Genomic DNA, 12,672 nt, shown 5'->3' with positions numbered 1-12,672 from the left:
GACCTGACTATGATAGACCTCATAGTATTGGAGCTATAGACTTTATGTTAAACTGTAGGTCACGTCTAATGTAACCTCCCCGCGCCAAACTACATACTAACCAAGCAACTGAGCAAAGGCTCGGGTCTTACTCAGGGGCGTCATTTAGGGGGGGGCAGGAGGGGGCAATTGCCCCCCCCCAAGAGTTTGAAGAATAAATATACTTTAATAGATTGCCTACTAATATACTAGTACAAAACATGAAAGTCTTATGTCGGTGGTGCTCTTGCCCCCCCCAAGCAAAGTCTGAAATGACGCCCCTGGTCTTACTTTTAAGAGTAGGTTCTGTCTATCAGTGAATTGTGAAGAAAAGGGATGTGAATATCCAGTCAATCGGCTGTTGAAATCTTTTATATTTGTAGATCACTCTGATCTCCTTGCTTCATAAAAAAAAGGATAAAAAAAGACGAAAAAGAGCAGTGGTCCAATTTCAGATGACGGTGAGGGTATATATCAATTAACTGGATTTTCTTATTTTTCTCATTCTTTTTTTTTCTTTCTTTTTAAAGTGCGCACTCATGTAAAAGAAATGATTATACATCTGGGCTTGCAACTGGATAAAGTATCATTTTAGACAGAAGCATGTTAACACGGTTAAATGATGCGAAATAATCTTCTACCAGGATAAATAACTAAATTTCGTTTTAGACGCGCACTGTAAAGGTTTGAACGATTTGAAGCGTATACTTACGCGTATATTATGACGTCTGTTGCGTTTTCATTGTCCGCATTCTTACCTCAAGTGCATCCAAGTCAAGTGTAATTTGTTCATCTCAAGAGATCGTATGAAAATTGTAGAAGTAAATCCTAATTAAAGCATATGCAAGAGTTAGGAACATTAGGCGGTACAAGCAGATGCAAGTTACCCAATCGTCAATTAGACCGAACTCCCATATTTCAGTCTATCGTTCATTGTAACAACATTGCACAACTAAGTAATTGACTGTGCTACTCATAATTGCGGTTAAGTTGGCCAAGAATTTCTTTAATATTAAGGTGGTAACAGAACTATGTTTCAAATATTGCCTGTGACCCTATGTGTTTATGCTTTAGCATATACTACGAGGCGTGCTTCTTAAGTAAGTACCGTTTTTAAATACGGCCGCTGCGGCGCTGCGGTCTACATCCCGTGCATGAGCACTGTGTACTTACATCTGTTGGCAAGACACATTCCCATTACTGAAACATTCGACCGTGTTTACATTTGTTTGTGAGTAGTTAAAACGCCTCCACCGATTGAGAATCTCGCCGACTGTGAAATATGCGCTGTGATTCGTTTTCAGTAGTGCTAAAGGCGTGAAAGTGGGTGAAATTCATCGCCGTATTAATGAAGTGTATGAACAAAACATTATAAGCGATAACATTACGACGAAATCGTAAAGCGTTTGTTCTCTTTCATTTTTTCAACTTTTTGTACTAAGTCTACAGTGATTACAGAAGGTCGCCCACTTCGTCCCTCATCTCGAACATTCGTGCGGCCATTTTTAAAAGTTCTAACCCATTTCCTACCATTCCGTTGCACATAACGTACTCTTGTGTCGCTTCAATGCCTTTCCGCCCGTGCGTACGGGTACTTCTCAACTGGCTCGTTGGTCTAGGGGTATGATTCTCGCTTCGGGTGCGAGAGGTCCCGGGTTCAAATCCCGGACGAGCCCTACCCTAATTTTAGATACATATAATACGAAACTTTAGGCAAAACTGTGCAGATTAGTAATATCGTAATAAGGAGAATATATTGACTATATCTTGCTAATAAAGTTCCAACTGACCCAAGCAGTATATATATATATTGCTAAGTTCCCCTATAAGTACATAGGGAAAACAGGAAAGAGATTAGAATAAAGGATAAAACAACATAAGAGCACCTGGAATCACCTTTTATACCTTTAATACCTTTTATTATTATCCCAGGCAACTGGAGAGCTAAAAGTATTTGTGGATCAAATAAGTTAAGATTCGCTGCGGTGACTCCAGTCGAACCTTTGCTTTGCACCCATATTCTGATAAAAGCCAGAGTTTTTTTTTTTCATTTTAAGATTTTTTTCTCATTATTATTAATCTTTCCATTTGTTTATAGAGTTTTGTTGTGTTTTTAAACTTTTCCTTTTCCTTGGGGCTACCTTGTATTAATAGATTTATATAACGGGTGAAACAGAGAATTAAGAAATTTTGGGACAGAGTTTCCTGTTGGCTGATGGAATCCTATCTAAAGCTTCCCATAGTAAGCAGCGTAAACCTTTGTTCCGGTCTGTTTTACATGAATTAACTACCTATGTATTGGAACGGGACAAATCTATTGAGAAGACCAACATTTCAAAGATTCAGTATTATTTTGGCTTGAAGCTACATCATTTCTAGTCTACTTTCTCCTCAGTGACTACGCCAGCTTTACGTTTTTTTTTTGTTTTTTTTTTATGGGGAGGAGAGTAAAGTGGAGACAGAGACATATTTTAGAGTGGCAGCTGTTTCTTTGTGTCAGTGGCGGATCTAGCCCGGGATCGGGGAGCATACGCTCCCCCTCCCCAGTTTTTTGAGTGACAAAAATAATTGAAGCTATTATTTATACACAATGTTACACTTGATCAATGCAGGGGTGTATACCTACTTTCGGGCCACCCTGTATATCTTTCAAGTTTATAGTAAACTTATGATATACCTATCAGAGTCTAGGTTCTGGTTTCCCCCTCCCCAGTTTTTACCCATTTAGATCCGCCTCTGCGTTTGTGTACCGAAAATGTTAGTTTTATATTACTTGACTTATATTAAAATGCATCAAATCTGAGGCAACAATTCGGATTGGAGCGCCCCCCTTGACCCCACTATGGAGTCGTCAGTGTTTCTTTTTTGTTCATATGAATCCTGAGTGTAGTAAACTTCACCTAACATGACAGTAGGAGTAAGGGTAAATATTGGTTGTGAGATTCAGGATCCTGAGAATTTGAAGATAACCTTTAAACTTAATTTGTTTATTGCTCAGTCATTTTCTCTTCATATCTAACTCTACCTGTTCTGCTATATTGCCAATATGACTAATCTTAAATTTACACACACGCCCTTACACGATTCGTATATATATCTGTATGTATGTATATATGTGTGTGTGTGAGAGAGAGAGAGAGAGAGAGAGTAAATTTCCTAGAAAGAAGTAATAAACACACTATCGCTTACTAGAAACGTGATCCACAGAATATAAAATGCTTAAAAGAGTCAAGCACTTGTGACAGAATAAAATATATTTTGGGCTTGGAGTTGCATGTTTATGCAAATGCAACAACAGAACTTGTTAATTAATTAATGTGATAGTGTAATTATTTTATTTTTAACTTGCTACGTGCAAGAATGGCACTTAATTTTTCTTCTAATTTTAAGATTTTTTTTTTTAAAAACACTATATTTGGAAAGTAGACACTCAAAGAATAAATTTGCATTGGAAGATAATATCGGAATACAAATATACATGTTAAACTGTCAATGAATAATTACGAGTTGACATATTAAATAGTAATTAATGAAATTATTTAAAATGGAGTTCTTGATAAAATAATAGAACTTTTAAGGTTATATCTATACCTTTCAAAGGTATTATTATTATTATTATTATTATTATTATTATTATTAGTAGTAGTAGTAGTAGTAGTAGTAGTAGTAGTAGTAGTAAGTATTCTGCCTGTTAGCAGGTCCAGGGACTAACAGGAGATTTCTCCCTCCTATTAGTTATAATCTGGAAATATTTCTCGATCTTCAGCTTCCTCCTTTAACTTTCCAATATTTTGTTCTGTTTTCAAATCATCGATAAGTTATGCTCTTCCTACTCCTCGCTTTCCTTTTATCTTAGCCCATGGCTATTCATAAGCGTTCGCCACGCGTTTTTATTACTCATGCATACGCTTGGAATACGCTGACCATATACTTAAAAGAGGATGGCTAATCACAAACGCGAAAGCAATAAAAACGCGGAGAAAACGTTAGTTCGAGCAAATTTGATGCGTTTCGGAACAATAAACCGCCTACTGTTTAAAAGATGTCAAAAGGAAGGAAAAAAGGAAAGACGTGTTGTTAGTCTAGGGGATTTTTAGCAAGAAACAGCTGCTTGGAAGATGTTTTGTGCAGAGTATTCTAACTCTGCTATTATAGACCTGGACCTGGCAAAAAAAGACCTGGAAACCCTTACTGGTTCGCAGTATGATTTATAGCTCTGGAAGAAGTAAAATTACCGAATAGCCACCTTGGTCGCGTTTGCTCTAGGGGGTAACGCTTCAAAAATGCATTCTCAAATAGCCTAACCCTTACCATCTATAGTAGTATGAAGAAGACAATTTCTTCGCAGGATGTGTCCAATTCAATTAGCCTTTCTACAAAGGATGATGGATAAGAGTGTCCCGCGTCCTCTTCTTTCGTACTCGTTTTAAAACATCTTTATTACTCTCTCTGTCCATTTTATCTTCTATATCTTCCTCCAACACCACATTTGGAAGCTTTCGAAGTAGTTCTTTTCTAACTTCTGTAATGTCCAAATTTCTTAAACATGCTTTATATATAACACTTGACCAGGACTTGCAGATACATCTGTCAAAAATTCCCCTCAAAGTTATAGTTGCCCATAAAAAATCGGGTATGGTCGTAAAAACTTCATGACTCCGCTTTGGACAACATATATTAACCGACTTCTAACCAACTTAAAAAAAAAAAAAAAAAAAAAAAAGAGGTTCTCAGTTTGACTGTATGTGGGTATGTATGTGTCAGACCTGGTGCGGATCAATGAAAACTTGACCCATGATCCACTGGCCCATAGGGATGCCATATTACCCGATTTTAGCGGGTACCACCCGATTTTCAGGTCCAATATTCTTACTCCGCTTAATCATCTCTTAATCACGAAAAACCCTCTTTTTTGGATTGGAGAAAAAATCTAAGACGACTTTGCTGATAAAGTGTTGTTATATTCAACGTAAACCGCTACATCTTTATGTCAATCTCAATCGCGATTGAGAATCACGGTACCGGTAACCTTAGCATTTTCTTTAGATTACACATTTGGTCCAGAATCAAATTCTAGGTGGCCAAAATTCATTTCAAATAGCTGGTGGCTAAAAATTGCTACAGAGGGGTTTTCAGGGTTGCTGATTTGAAATCTGGTAAAGTTTTGTTAAAAAATCAAGATGTCGGATTCAAGATGGCGGACAATTGAAACATTTCCTTCTATCGCTCAAGAGTGAGTGTCGGGGGGTTTTCGGGGTCGCTGATTTCAAATCTGATAACAGTTTTTGTATAAAATTCAAAATGGCGGATCCAAGATGGCGGACTATTCGTAAAATTAACTATATGGCTCCTTGAATATGAGTTAAGGTTATTGAAAATAAATAAATGTTACTGGAAACTGCAACAATAAGTTTTAGAAAGTAAACAAACAATTTGAAGTATGTAATTTATTCTAAAATGAGATAATAAAGATCACTAAAGAATTTTAACTAAGAAAAAATATATCACATAAATCATCGTCTATTCAGCTGTCCAAAGTATTTTCTTCGTCCTCGGATTGTTCATAGTTCTTCACCCTCACTGCTATCTCCTTCTGTTCTGGTGTCTAACTCTTTCGGGAGCAATAGCAGAGCTTTTACCTCCTCCGGTAGAGTTGTACGCTTATTTCTTGTTGCTCTCCTAAGAGTGGTTATTACTGGATCTGAATCCACGAGTAACTGATGAACTAAATCTGTCGTGGTATGCATGCATGAATCTTTTCGAGTATGATGCATACGAAACTGTTTGTATTTTTTATTGCAAGACTCCTGAGCTTCTTCCGATAACATACCTATTGGAAAGATGGCGCTTTTAATAACTTCTGCTCCGTGCATTAAAATCTTGTGAACGCTAACAGGCATTCTGTACCACCCGTATAGATTGACAAATCTCCTTGCCGTTTCCTCTGTATATTTAGCGAAGGCTTCTCCATTGATAACCTCTCCACTTGAAATTGCAATCATTATGTTTCCAAATCTTCGAATCAAGTCTTCATCAAATCCTGTTATATCTGAAGACTGTTGAGCATTATGAAAAAAACGTCGGGCAACGTTGCCGGTATTAGAAGTCCCGACTTTTCCTGCTAGCACCTTATCTATGTGTAGGCCTGTTTCATTCCGGAATCGGGTCTGAATTTCTTTTTTGATCATCTTCATTTCCTGTCGCTGAGCTTCAGTAGCTCCTCTTATTGTCGGAGCTTTTAAGTTTTTTATATACGAAACTTTTAACACTAAATCTAAAAATTTAATCCAACTGTGAAGAGGAGATAAACCATACTCTAAGGTTTCAGGATTAATATTAATTTTTTTTAAATTTTGTAAATCATTCATCTCTTTCGGTGTGCATTTACAAATATAACATATTTGACTTCCAATGTTTGTCAATGCATTTATAATTTTTCCGTCTATCATAGTAAAAAGGACCTTATATTCAACTAAAATAGGATTATTTTGGAATTCTACATACACTTGAAAAAGAACCAAATCATTTACTTCTGCTTTCATTTGATTCACTTGGTTTTTAATCACTTCGGCAGTTTCTTTAACATATATAAATTTTATAGGACGGCACAATTTTGTTGACGATGGCCTATCATTGATCCAGATGACCTGCTGTTCTTCATTACTTAAAGTACCCTCAAGTTTTAAAGGGACCATAGAAAATAAAAACAGATTTCCACTTTGCAGACTTGAAGTTTGAGAGTCTCCTTCTTCATGTTCATCGTCGATATCCAGTGCTTCATCTTGGTCTTGTGCTGCATCCGGAGTTTCTTCTGGTGCATGTGGTCGTTTTCTCCCCCCTTTTCCTTTCTCCTTTTGTCCCATCGTGTCGGCTGCCAGAGGTTTGCCTTTATCGTCTGGCGGGAGTTCATTAGAATGTATATTTTTTGGAGGTACATATATGTATTCGCTGTGTCCTGAGCTACCGTCGCAGCCATATTTTACAGTTAAAACCACTTTCTTTAATTCTAAATGTGGGAGCGCTTCCACTGTTGTCCAGTCTGCTATTTTTATAAGCCTTACGGCAGTGTGATCTAATAACTTTTGAAGAGGAATTCTGGCTCCTTCTAGACTCACTTCAATCCCTTCAGGATAGCAGCGATTTTTTGCTTCCACTATTTTGTTGTACGGAGGGTAAAAGTTTTTCAAATTATGTTCTATGGCCCCTTTTCGTAATGTGATGTAGCTATGCTTTGACAACTTACCATCCATCACCAATGCCAGGGCTTGGTCATCTGTGTATTGAGTCACTTCGGTTGACTTATCCATGCTTTGTTTGTATGCTCTTCTGATTTTTATATGTCTCGTAGGCGAACCTTGCAACACATCTTTTAACAAATCGGCGGCTGCTCGCTTTCCCTCGTCTCGTAGATAAGACATTGACAAATATGTCGCCTCTTCCACTGACACATCACCTTTCAATTTTTGTATTTTTCGCCTTTTCGAACGCTCACTACTTTCCTCGAAACTCTTTGAAGGTCTTCCAGGACACGCTGCAACGTTCGGTTTTATCTCGAATTTTGTTTCTAGCCACTCCGAATGTTTCACTAAAAATTTGTTTCTGCTGTGATCTGCTGCTTTCCAATATTTGTGTAGTGTTGTACAAAAGTTAGCTACTTTTGATGTTAAAAGTTCTTCGTCGATTACACCTGTGTTCAAATTTTGTATATAGGCGACAAGATAATCCCTTGTGGCTCTTGTAGCAGGCCCCTGTGGGTTAATTTGGTTCCTCCACTGCTCAAAAAGAGTCTTAAAAGTAATAACTTCTTCCATGATCAAATAAAAAAAAATATTTATGTCACACAGTTTTAAACAATAATCACACAAAGTCGATTACATATAATTTTCCTCAACGGTTTTCACCTATAGCTGCATTATGTCCATTTATCTGACACCGGCGGCGCACGGCGGCAACGAAACCCACTTCACTGCACTTAATATTGACAAAACAATATGAAAATGTCGAAATCTTTTGGCAGTAATAGGCACTTTTTTTTTCTCAGTCTAATAATTACGAAATGTAAACAAAAACACTATATGTTTACATCACTCGTCCATCCTTTAAAGCAACTTGACAAAAAAGCAAATTGATTACACAAATTATAAGCTTTAGGAACTTATTAACTAAAGAAAATCGCAAAAGGCTTACATTCGACTCGTAAACGACAAGCCACAGTCACAAACTATGAAAATCATGACTAAGCGAACGCGTCATCCGTTGCTCTTTCTTTCAGCGACAGTGGCGCCATGCGGCGAAGAGAAGAAAACTTAAAAATGTACAGAATTATTCAGGTATATAATAAAGAAACACTGTAGCACAAATTGCGCCTAAGAATTGCATTTATATTTTTTCGTTTTTGGCCACCTAGAATTTGATTCTGGACCAGTGTGGATTAGATTCATTATTAATATTTTTTCTTTCAAAATGTTTATGCTGTATTTCATTATTTGTAACCCCGTGGTAATTTTGTATGTTAGTATGATTTCAAGTAGCATTGTTTAAAAATGATTAAAAATTTTATAAATGTGTTTTACCTTTCTTATGATAAAAATTTGGAAATTATGTTGTATTTCTTAGAGAGAAAACCGTATGAACAATAGTTGTCATATATCGCTTTTTTTTTTTTTTTTTTTTTGGAAAGCTTCCCTTACGGATTTCCTTACAATCACAGGTATCTTACCGTAATACTTACTTAATACTTACTTTACAATTCGAGACTCTCACTTGTACAACTTAATAAAACATTAAAGGTAAAACCCAAATTTGCTTTACTTTAGTTTCGTTTGAAAAGTACATTGGAAGTGTGACTTAAAAAATAAATCACTACAAAGAAATAAAAGAAAAAAAAAGCCGAAGGATCCTAGATCAGTATTTGTAAGTCTACATCAGTACTTACGGTTTAGAATTCCCCGCTTTTCTAATTTTAAAATATGGCAACCCTACTGACCCACCATCCTCTGCGACTCACGACCAACTGGACTTACGACTACTGTGACCCACCACCCATCAAATGATGTTGCCACATAGCGAAATTTCTTATTCCCAATAGCGACTGAAGAATGCACTGAAGGTAGGTATTGCATTATCTAGCATTTTCGCTTTATTTTCAGGCGCCATTTTTAAAACGCGCGATATATATTTTGAAGTGTATAATTGCAGAGTGCTGATAAAACCCAGTGGAAGAGCGCTCACCTCTGCTGCATGAGGTCCCTGATTCGATTTGCGTGCTTTGTAGTGATAAAACATCCTGTGCATGGGTTTTCTAGCTTCCTCCCACCCATTTAAGTATTTCGTTCATAAGCATCACCTATATAGTTATCCTACTTAGTTATGCAACCAAAATACTCTGGAGTTCGTAGGCACAGTATAACACCCAGGGGATCGTGACAATCTTGTTTCACGATGTGGAATTACGATAAACTTGAGAACAAATTAAACTGAAAACATATAACACTGAAAACATTCGCTCTTATCTTTAATGACACTCGCTTTGTAAAACTTCACTTTCATTTGTCCTGTCTCGTTTCATGAAAAACATGTTCTCTATCTCGGCATATTAAGCCACTACAGCTTTTATGAATGAGTGTTATCAGAGATAAGGGGATATTTAAGAGGACAAACGCCACCAGAAGACTTTACTAAGTCGGGGTAATTTTTGTTCGCTGTTCACTACATTTGTAGTGTTTGTTTCATGTTGAAAGTCAGATAAAGTCATGCAGTGGCGTACGCAGAAATTCATCGAGGGAGTCAAATTCTCAAGTTTATATAATTTCAGGTTTTTGTATACATATCTTAATATGGTAAACGCTTAGCTTTACATAATATCTTGCTCAGTGGCGGTTAAAAGACCGAAATTTCCCTTTGTGTACGCCACTGCTTGCATCTAGTGTTGTAAATAGAAAAAAAACCGTTCGTATTTTTTCAGAAATGTACGTTTTTTTTAGAAAAAAAACATTGCCTCTCGTTTTTTTTCTAAATTTCGTTTTTTTTCAAACAGTCATTTCTAATGAATCTTACGTCTATGTAAGTATTAAAAATTTTTATATAGGTATAATCACCGTAAAATGCAACATAAATTAAACGCTAGATACTGATACGCTACAAATATTTTACAATTTACATGAATGCCATACCTATTAACAATTCGGGTTTCAGCAGTTTTCATCAATATCAACTAAGAAATAAAAGTAGAAATGAAATTTTGTTTTTTCGTGAAAGCAGGCCTTTAATAAGTACGAAAATAATGTCTCGAACAGTATAAAATTCAAATAACTTGTCTAAAGGTAAAAACTAATACTAATTTGCCTAATAGTATTTTTCTAAATGTCATATATAAATAATTTGTCGACTAGATATATATGATATGCAGAGCCGGCTCTACCATACATGCAACACGTGCATTTGCGTGGAGCGGCAAATTTGGATGGTCCGGCAAAATCTGTCATAAGTATACTATCTAAATTAAATATTTTTTTGTTGGAAACAGACTTCATGATGATGGTAGTTACATTTACTAAGCTGACCTTCTATTTGAATACTACATTCATAAATTATGTTTAGGTTGCATTAGTTTAAGGCCACACGGACAATGCTAAAGCAAATGGTCGAATAAATCCGAACACAAATTGCTTGATTGTTGCCAAATGCAAGAATTTAGTTCTCGAATAGTAGTGAATATCTGTTCCATTTAGTAAGTTATCACAGTTTTGATATGACAACTAGTCTTGTTTTCGTCAGAAATAATTTCCTTATCATTGAAGATAGAAACAATTTTTTTAAAAAAAATGTTAATAGATATTGAAGGGAAATCAAGAAATATAGATAAAAGAGCTAGTTGCACTGGAATTGCAAACTGATACATTGAGATTGAAGCTCGATAGTGAATTCTATAAAAAGGATTACCATTTTTCCTCTGCATGTGTGTTTGCTTTATCTTTCACTAACGTAATAGATTAATATTTTTTTTTTTAAAAAAAAGACACAACGGGATTGCATTTTTAGTAAGTATTTAAGCCTTTCTGAGTGCAACTGCATTTACCCTCACCTTTGTTGTTCATGCTGGAGTAGCATACTTAAAATCATGACTTTTAAGATTTGTTCTTTCTGGAGAAAGGGGGAGACGGCAAATTATGACATTGCATGGGGCGACAAATTGACTAGGACCAGCTCTGATGACATGTATATAAAAGACATGAATATAGGATGACACTATTTGAAGTAATGCAGGGTGTTTCAAAATTAATATTTGGGTTTTGAAACTTTGTAGTATCTATTACAATTAACTTACAATTATAAATATTATATTAAATGAAAGAGCAACTCAAACAGTTTTGTACGCACGCATGTACATGCATTGTTTCTTCTGTCTGCCGTTAGAAAGAGCAACCAGCAAAGATGTAGACTAGAGAGCAGAAAGTTTTTTTGTGTTTTAATAAAGACTGAATCTGTACAGTGCAACGGTCTGTGTGAAGAATACTAAGGAGACGCTTGCAAACTACGTCCTTATCGTTTGCAGTTGCTACAGGTCTAAAGCCTACAGACTACGGTTTACGTGCCAATTTCGCAAGTGAAATATTGCTGCATAACAATGAAGATTTTCTGGATCGTGTCGTCTTCAGTGATAAATCGACATTTCACCTAAGAGCTAATGTCAACACTCATAATGTTTGTATCTGGCCGTCAGCAAATCCTCAGAAGATGGTACACTTGAAACGAGACTCCCCTAAATTGAATGTGTTTTGTGCCATATGGCGGAAAGTTTATGGGCCTTTCTCGCCTATCGACTAGATGTGTGCCGTGTGACAAATGAATCTCACATTGAACACTTGTAGCAAAGACTGTTTGAGGTGCTCTTTTACTTGATGCATTACTTATAATTGTACGTAAAATGCAATAAGTACTACGAAGACTTAAAACCCCAAAATTCATTTTGAAACACCTTGCATTTCTCACCAACAGTGTTGGAACTAAGATGTAAAAAGGAGAGAAAATTTTCCTTATAAAGTTATTGTTTACAACAACTATATTATTATTAGTCGAGACTATAACTACAACAACAACACGAGTTAGTAGTCAAAAAATGTAATCAAATGTATACTCGGTGGCCCAGGTAGCCAAAGTGGCACACACGGGTATCATTTGTTTAATCCGCTCCTGTGTGGACACTAATTAAGATATCGGGATATTATTCTTGCAAAATATGGTTGGACTATAGTTTATCATATTATTTTTTTTCTTCTGGTGTCGAATTTCCTTCTCAAATTTCACCCCAGTCAAAAATTCGAGAATTTTCTAATTTCGAATTTCCTTTACTTCTTTTTTCCCTGTAGCTTCCTTCGTTGTAGAAAGACCTCCTTATACTTGCCAGGTAGATATCTCGGATGGATACCTAACTGTGGACATCAATTGGACGGGCCTGCGCGCAGTGTTGCCAAAATTTTCCTAAATTTGGGGAAAAATTAGAAATTTTTGTTTATAAATCCGTACCTATACGTCTGAGTGCAAGTCAACTTACGCCAATCGAACATTTGTCCTTACTTAACAAACGCAAGTACAGATCGTTACAATGGGGTAATTAGAGAACGCACGAAATATTCGTATTTAGGTTCTAACCCT

At 36.2% G+C, this 12,672-nt stretch overlaps 1 protein-coding gene and 1 non-coding gene across 3 annotated transcripts in view; both read left to right on the top strand.

Annotated features, from left to right (window-relative positions):
* Nucleotides 1–12,672, top strand: part of LOC145671617 (cysteine-rich secretory protein 2-like) — a 242,389-nt gene that overhangs the window by 11,191 nt on the left and 218,526 nt on the right. The gene's annotated exons all lie outside the window — the stretch shown is intronic.
* TRNAP-CGG (transfer RNA proline (anticodon CGG)) lies at nucleotides 1,623–1,694 on the top strand. The gene has a single exon. It is a non-coding gene; the product is annotated as a tRNA-Pro (tRNA).

The sequence above is a fragment of the Thermobia domestica genome, chromosome 2, assembly GCF_964235325.1.
Source record: "Thermobia domestica chromosome 2, izTheDome1.hap1.1, whole genome shotgun sequence".
In the NCBI taxonomy this organism is placed as follows: domain Eukaryota; kingdom Metazoa; phylum Arthropoda; class Insecta; order Zygentoma; family Lepismatidae; genus Thermobia; species Thermobia domestica.
This window is presented reverse-complemented; position numbering and strand designations above follow the sequence as displayed.